The sequence below is a fragment of the Abramis brama genome (genome assembly GCF_963993115.1).
Source record: "Abramis brama genome assembly, chromosome: 6".
Classification (NCBI taxonomy): Eukaryota; Metazoa; Chordata; class Actinopteri; order Cypriniformes; family Leuciscidae; genus Abramis; species Abramis brama.
The window spans coordinates 35,789,905-35,798,413 of NC_139968.1; the positions used below are offsets into that span (position 1 = coordinate 35,789,905).

The 8,509-nt window shown below is 35.6% G+C and overlaps 1 long non-coding RNA gene across 3 annotated transcripts; it reads left to right on the top strand.

Moving 5' to 3' along the window:
- Positions 1-2,100: 2,100 nt before the first annotated feature.
- LOC311084818 lies at positions 2,101-7,423 on the top strand. 3 transcript variants are annotated; one of them, XR_014606614.1, is made up of 3 exons: positions 2,221-2,430; positions 2,888-6,253; positions 7,267-7,423. It is a non-coding gene; the product is annotated as an uncharacterized lncRNA (long non-coding RNA). The 3 variants fall into 3 exon arrangements; XR_014606615.1 differs by lacking the exon at positions 7,267-7,423 and having other exon boundaries at positions 2,245-2,430; positions 2,888-4,229; positions 4,710-5,894; XR_014606613.1 differs by lacking the exon at positions 7,267-7,423 and having other exon boundaries at positions 2,101-2,430; positions 2,888-5,894.
- Positions 7,424-8,509: the final 1,086 nt, after the last annotated feature.

The window sequence follows — 8,509 nt, forward strand, 5'->3', positions numbered from 1 at the left end:
GAAGCATTACATTCGTGTAGCCTATGTCCTTTGCTTGTTCTCACAACCTTTTGCTATGCAGGTAATTACCATGTTTGCTGTAACTGTAGCTGTAACTTCTCAAAAAAACAACAATCCAAAAGCGAAGACACTCGGTGCAGATCACGCGTGTTGTTCTTCTGTGTTTTGACTCCTTGCACACCGGTATGTTGACGGAAGTCGTGGGATTTCATGTGTTGCGTGATATGTCTGCGCCCAAGTAGCTGTGCTTCGCCTAAGTAGCCGTGCTTCGCCTGTGCTTCCCCATAATAAAGTCCCAAGTCAATATCTGCCTAAGAAATCACCTAGTGTTAATCTGCATCGCTATTTGTACTCGTTGTGAATACGCAGGCCACAAGAAGTAATTACGTGGGTTTTTTTTTTATTTTTTATCACTTTTACTCAGGACATGCTAGCTGGCAACAAAGGATTCCATTCATTGTGCTAAGCTAAGCTAGCGCCGACCCTGTCAAACTAAAACAATGCATGCACTGAGACAAAAATGCATTTACCCACCTATCTAAATGTATGAAAGAATATGAATAAGCCCTATTTCAAAAAACGGTGGAGTGTTCCTTTAAATGAAAACTGTATGTTGGGTCAATGTAACTCAACTAAGTTAAAACAGCATTCCCTTGTTTTGTTACATAAACCTGACTGAATTAGGTTACAACAACAAAATTAAAATTTGCAGGTAGAATCAGATAGAAATACCTCCTTAAAGCAACAACTGCACATGTTCACTTTTTACAGACTATAGAAAATATGTTATTTTCTCATTTAGTGTGTATATACAGTAATATCGATAATATACACTATAATACAGATAATATCGATATTTGTACTAGGTGCAAATAGCCGCTGCCTTTTTATATATAGTTTAAATAAATCATATTTGTTCTCTTTCACCCTGCTTATGAGCTAATATTAATTCACTTTAGTAATGACACATTTTGTTATATTTTTTCAACAATTCTTTGAAGCTTTTACTGCAGTAATAGTGTTGCCTGTTTCTGATATAATGTGTTTAAATGATCTACTCTTTGGTTATTATCTCTCAATCTTCATCAGAGAAGTATCTGTATGAAACTCTTCATGTGTCACACGACTGAATGCTCACTCAAATCCTGAGTGGACCGGGACATTTTAAAGTCAGTGTCGTGACACCAAGGGCCCTATTTTAACGATCTGAAACGCAAGTGTCAAAGCGCAAAGCGCAAGTAACTTTGTGGGCGGGTCTTGGCGCTGTTGCTATTTTCCCAGCGGGATAAATGACTCTTGCGCCAGGCGCAAATCTAAAATGGGTTGGTCTGAAGTAGCTTCATTATTCATAGGTGTGGTTTGGGCGTAACGTGAAATAAACCAATCAGAGCGTCATCTCACATTCCCTTTAAGAGCAGACGCGCTTTGCTCTAAAGCGGATTCCTATTATAACGGCGGATTTGCCAGACGCGCAAAGGAGAGCGTTGCTCTCAAGGAGAGCAACGCTCTCGTCAGGGACGTCGTCAGGGACGTTGGGGATCTATCAATCTATCAATAATGTATGATTTGCAAAAATGGAAACTGCTGCTTCTGTGTAGATGAGAGAATCAAATATGCGCGTTGTGCACATGCTACATTGATTATGGCCAAGCATGCGCCCTTAAAATAGCATATGAATAACATGCGCAACGCGCCACTGACTTTAAACTATTTTTTCCTGGTTAGTGGCGCAATTGTTTTCTAAACCTGCAAAATAGCATGAAGGAACGTTTGCGCCGGAACACGCCTCCTTTTTTGCGCTGAACCGCCCAGGGAGCGCAAGTTCATTCCCTAGTTTAGCGACGTGCTTCTGTGGAGGGAAAAGCGCGCTTTGCGCGGGTGCAAAATAGGAACGATACATGTGTCAGTGTACAAAGTCAATTGCGCTGGGTGCAAGATAGGGCCCCAAGTGTTAATATGTTCTCATTTCTCAGGCTCCAGTTTTGGCAATTCTTGTGTAAGGCTGCCCTTGTGTAACTTGTTTTCGTTATGTTATGTGCACATCATGGACTGGGCCTTGGACACACTTATACACTCGCACACAAACGGGAACTCAAGACACACACATACATTTGAACATTTAACCGCTCACTATTGTATTTCTTAATATTCTATATATGGTAGGGTTGATCTTTGAGTACTATGATTGGATGGCCTGGACATCATGGATGATTCTGCTTTATCAAGTGTATAAATATGTCCTGTCTCTGCGTCTGCTTGATCATCTCCCGAGATCTCACAACGCTGCTGATACACATCTGATCTGCAGATAATCTACCTGAAGATTCATCTAACCCCAAGATTAAGCCTGACTGCATTCACTTAGACTTTGTGAAGGTGCATCATAATAAAGGCCAGAGGTTTACTATCCCAGACTATAGACTGCAACCTGTGAGTATCAGTTCACATGAGCTCACTCAACATATTTGTAGCATGTATGTATTTTTTTGGGGGGAAAAAGGCTATCAATAATCTTCAAAGCATTGAGTAATAAGTATTAAAAAGCAACATACTTTGAGAAAAATGTTTTCTGGGGTGATTTACCTTGACTTTAAATGTTAAGAACTTTAATCAGCAAGTATACGATATACAAGATATTTGTCTTGACTTTATGGAATGGACTTGGTGGAAACAAAGCACAGTCAAAAACACCTTTACACAAATACAGAAAACAAAGGGATTGGAATCAACTATGTATAAAACGTGCACAACTGGATCAATTTAAATTAAGATATGTGCAAGTAAAAATAAAGGAAGGGTCTCATCAGTATTTTATTTACTAATCACAACCAAACTGCTTTAGTAAGTCAGATGTCAGTAAAGGTGTTTTGATGTGTGTATTGTTCAGCAGGTCATGGAGATTCATCAGTCTGCTGTGATTCTGCTGCTGGTCTTGTGTGTGTCGTTCTCCGCTCATGCTCAACCCCCCGGTTATCAACATTTCCGCAATCAGCATGTGGGTCCTTTTGTGAACGTGGAAATGTGTACCAGTGAAATCAGAAACAGAGGCATCACTGGACCTGGCGGTGTCTGCAAACCTGTCAACACCTTCATACAAGCAAATGAAAATGTTATTAACCCAGTTTGTGGCAGAGGAGGAACTCCAGTGGGCGGAAACCTGTTTCGGAGCAACAATCCTTTTAACGTGGTCACGTGTAGATTACAATCTGGGTTGAGACCCCCAAACTGTATTTATCGTAGAGGGCAGTTGGCCACTCTTAATATAGTGTTAGGGTGTGTACGCGGCTGGCCTGTACATTATCAAAATGAGTAAGTAAAGTACAGATGGCTGGCTGAATAGAGCATCACAGAGCTATAGTTGCTAATCATTTGTTCACTTCTCCTTTCCCATCTTTCTTTGTTTCTCAAGTGCAAAAAGAGAAAAAAGTGAGTCAATCATGAAGCCAAAAATAAAATAGATGAATAAATACAAAATACAAATAGAAAGTGTACCCCTCTGTCTTTATGAGACTCTGATATGAATGAGAATATCTTCACTGTCTCTCATCATTTACCTTAACCCTTTCACGCATAGTGGTCACTACAGTGGACAGCTATTAAAAATGCATTTTCTTGAATTTGCACAGGTTTTTATGGCAAAGTTGCACATCAATCTCTTCATTGGACCCTTGTGCATCATCCTATAAATTGCAACCAAGTGGCAAGCCGTGTGTTTCGATTTTTTCCCCCTCCAAACCAAGATGGCCAAGGGTCAGTCAGACATGCCAAGTTGCTCTGGAATATCCACCCATTCCTTCTAATCTAGGAGACTCTTGTAGGTAAAAAAAATATTGGAGCATCAAGCAATATCTAATGAGTCATATCACAGTAAAATTTTCCAAGTTTTGATTTTAGATTGAGAGAAAACTCTGATTAATCACATGTCCACTGTAGTGGACGTCATGCATCAACTGCTATATTTCAGCTACAATTCATAATTATAATGTGAATATTGTTTTTGAGATTTAAAACTTAAAAACTTAATCTGCAGTGACTTTTTTTACTGTAAATAAATGTATTTGTATTATTAGAAAGTAATTTTCATTGACATAGAAAAAAGTCATGTGATTACATATGTATGACACTTGTAATGCATTACTTTATTTGTTAGATCAAAAAGTAATCTGATTTCGTAATGCACGTTATTGTAATGCGCTTTTTTACTCATAACATCAAAAAGTAATGATTACGTAATGCATGTTACTTGTAATGCGTTTCTTTACTCATAACATCAAAAAGTAATCTGATTATGTAATATGCGTTATTGTAATGCGTTTCTTTACTCATAACATCAAAAAGTAATCTGATTACATAATGCATGCTACTTGTAATGCGTTTCTTTACTCATAACATCAAAAAGTAATCTGATTATGTAATATGCGTTATTGTAATGCGTTTCTTTACTCATAACATCAAAAAGTAATCTGATTACATAATGCATGTTACTTGTAATGCGTTTCTTTACTCATAACATCAAAAAGTAATCTGATTATGTAATATGCGTTATTGTAATGCGTTTCTTTACTCATAACATCACAAAGTAATCTGATTACGTAATGCATGTTACTTGTAATGCGTTTCTTTACTTGTTACATCAAAAAGTAATCTGATTAGGTAATGCACATTACTTGTAGTTAATTACTTGTTAGATCAAAAAGTAATCTGATTAGGTAATGCATGTTACTTGTAATGCGTTTCTTTACTCATAACATCAAAAAGTAATCTGATTACATAATGCATGTTACTTGTAATGCGTTTCTTTACTAATAACATCAAAAGTAATCTGATTATGTAATATGCGTTATTGTAATGCGTTTCTTTACTCATAACGTCACAAAGTAATCTGATTACGTAATGCATGTTACTTGTAATGCGTTTCTTTACTCGTTACATCAAAAAGTAATCTGATTAGGTAATGCACATTACTTGTAGTTAATTACTTGTTAGATCAAAAAGTAATCTGAATGCGTTATGCATGTTACTTGTAATGCATTACCCCAAACACTAATCATTTCAGATGAGATTGAAAAAACGTATCGCTAGGTTTTCTCAGAGGAGGGCTATGATAGAAATGTGCATGTCCATCTTGAACATAATCAGAATTATCAGCTAATAAGGTTAAATCTCCATACTCTGGTGCACTGGAGGGAGCATCTGAGTGGTTTCCACAGTTGTACCTTGACAGACTGTAGAAAATTCTGATGGAATAACGTCCTCATGTTCTGATATCAAAGATACGCGAAGTGCAACTTGTATGAAGTTGTATGAAGCCTTTGCAATATTTTGCATTTATATTTTTTTTATATATAGTTTTCATATGATTTGATATAATTGTATTGATTAGTTCGTTAAATTCACATACTTTATCTTTTTGATTATTGTCTTATTTAATACAGTATACCTTAAGTTTAAACCATAAACGCATGCTGTCCACTCAAGTGGACATCTGAAGATCTCTTTGAAAAATTTGTTAAAAAAAACAAAATAAAAATCAATTCTTGTTTGTCATGCCCTAAGAGCAATAAAAACACATAGGAAAAAAAATCCTGACTGAGGATATCATAATTCATGCATGAAAGGGTTAAATGAGCATAATGTTAAAAATATCTTTACAATATTTCTCTAAGTTGATGGTATATTCCTCACTTCTTCATGCGTGTCTCTGTGTGTAATTGTGCTTTTCATGTGCAAGATTCAGCTAGTCTACTGAATTTAAGCACTCTTTTAACACTTTTTGAGCATTAAAAAAACGTTTTAATGGGAGTAGTGAATGAGCAAAAACAGACGAGGGAAGAAAGGCACAGATGGTTTTATCCACCTGTCTGTATCCTCAATAAAACTTCTCTACTCTTAAACTCGTTTTCTTGATTGACTTTCATCTCAACAACACTAATTGAAAATAACCATTTACTTAATTTATTTGTCTTTGCTTTTATTCAAAGTGTAAATGACAAGTTATCAACCACTTCATATTTTGTTTCTTTTTTATATCCACACATTACAATCAATGAATTATAATGAATCATTTACGAACAGAATTTTTTTATGACCACATTTTTAGTATTTGGAGACAGTGGTTCTCGAGGACAAGTCCCCCCAAATATAAAAATGGCCAAATTGTTGAGATGGTCAATCAAATCAAACTTTTATTTTTCACAGAAGCAGAGCGTGAATTCCAGTGTGAAGACTCAGTTTAACGCTGAAAGAGAGTGAGGTAAGATTTAGCGAAAAGGTAACGGTAACCCATAATGAATCAAGTGTTACTACTGTATATTTTTCTAAAGGAATTACTAATATACACATACAGTTTTAATAAAGTTGAATTAGCTAACCTTCTATGTATTTTTTACTCTTCAAAGTGTACACTTGCAGTTGTTGATTATAATTAATTTACTGTTAAGGATAAACAATGTTTAAAATGTATATAATTATCTATCATATTTCAATATTAGTTATATCACGTGTTTCGCAGAATAATTACTAGTTCCTTTAGAATGATGTAGTAACACTTGATTCATTACTAATGGCCCAGCAAACAATTTTGCTTTGCTCTCGGCTCCTCAGCACAAACCTGAATGTGTGGATGCACACCAGCTCCTTATATACCGATGGCATGCGGATCCCACTTCCAATTCTCATTGGCCTTTTCTTAAAGTCTCAGAGGTGTTTAGGGCTTTCAAGTGTGACCCCTAATGTCAGTCACTGACATCACGTCTCATTCCCTTCATCAGCGAACAGAGGTTACAATCGTAACCAGGACGCTCACTTTAAGTGTAAAATAGAGCCAAAATGTTTGGAGGAGGAATAGATCTCTCTTTTATTTTTCTCTGTTATAACAGAGTATAACCATCTTTGTTTGTTCATTGTAATTTTACATATTTCTTTATAATGATTTCTCCCAGTGCTGTGCTCTTTTTTGTGCAAATCTACTGTATTTTTATGCAAGCTGTTCTTTATTGTCATAAATTCGGTAACGCTTTACAATAACGTTCAGTTGTAAGTCATTTATAAGTGGTTAGTTAATGATGAACTAATCATTTACAAAACATTCATAAATGATTAGCAAGTGATATGCTAACATGTTATGTATGTTTTGTAGATTCAGTTATAAGTCATTTACAATTGATTAGTTAACGATGAACTAATCATTTACAAAACATGACTATGCGTTTCATAAATGTTTAATAAATGATGTTACATTTTTGTTGTATGTTTTGCTCACATCAGGTGCACAGTGGTTAAAGACTCCATGTGTTTCAGAGAAGACAGCTGTCTATACCCTCACCAGTCAGCACTTACACTGCAGTACACACTACAGTGTTCAACACCTGTTATAGATGTGTAAACGCATAAATTAATCATTTACAACACTTTCTGCATCCCCTAATCTAAAGTGTAAACTATTCATCACTTGTTAATGTGGTTGAACCTGCGTTTTTACATCATATATTGTAGAATTAAAACACTTTATACCCAAATGTCAAAAAAGTTACTCGAATCAATGAACAGCACTAATAAAGCCTCATTCTTACAGATCATTAACTAAAAAAAAGTTGGTTTAGGGTTTAGTTACCCTTTAAAAATGCTGTACAAGCCTTTAATTAGCTCTTAACTCATTTTCCTTCATCTTATATTTCTTGAAGATCAAATTTAAGATAAACAGACCCATTAACCCTCACCTTTCAAAACAGCAGCATGAGCACTGAGAACTTCATCAGGTTTCCTACAGTATATGCTATGAGAGAGCAACCTTGGACAATAACATTTCCCTCTGGGTAGGTTGAACAGGTTCCTCCGAAACTTAACTACTTGAAAAAAATGTTTGAAAATGTCTTTGGAGTGTACCAAAGATGTCAAAAACTCATAATATAATAACTTTTGTTGTTGTTTTTTTTGTTCATTTTTAGCTTGTTATTCATTATATTGCAGAAGTTTATTTTTCATTTTATGTCAAGTGTACAGTTTTATTATTAATGTTTATTAATGCTTTATAAATTATGAATTAACTGAATTACCTGTAGTATATATATTTTTTTTAGTATATGTTTTTCCTACTATGGAAGTCAATGAGACCAGAAACTGTCTGGTTACTGATATTCTTCTAAATATCTTCCTTTGTGTTCAACAGAAGAAAGAAATTCATACAGGTTTGAAACAACATGAGGGCGAGTATATGTTGACAGAATTTTAATTTTAAAGTGGAGTATCCCTTTAATGGATGACCTCACTGTAATCACACAATCAGTGCCAGGTGGCCGGGATCCTCCAGGGCCTGAAAAACTCATATCTTAGGCAAGGAAGAGTTTCAAGCCTGACAAGTCCAGGTCCACGGTGCTGAAAAGGGAGAAAGTGGTGGACAGTTTAGGCTTCTAGGTGGGTGATTTGGTTATCCAATCCATCACCAAGAAGCCTGTCAGTAGCCTTGGTGTAATTTTTTATCACCATTTTTTTTATTTACCTTTATTTTACC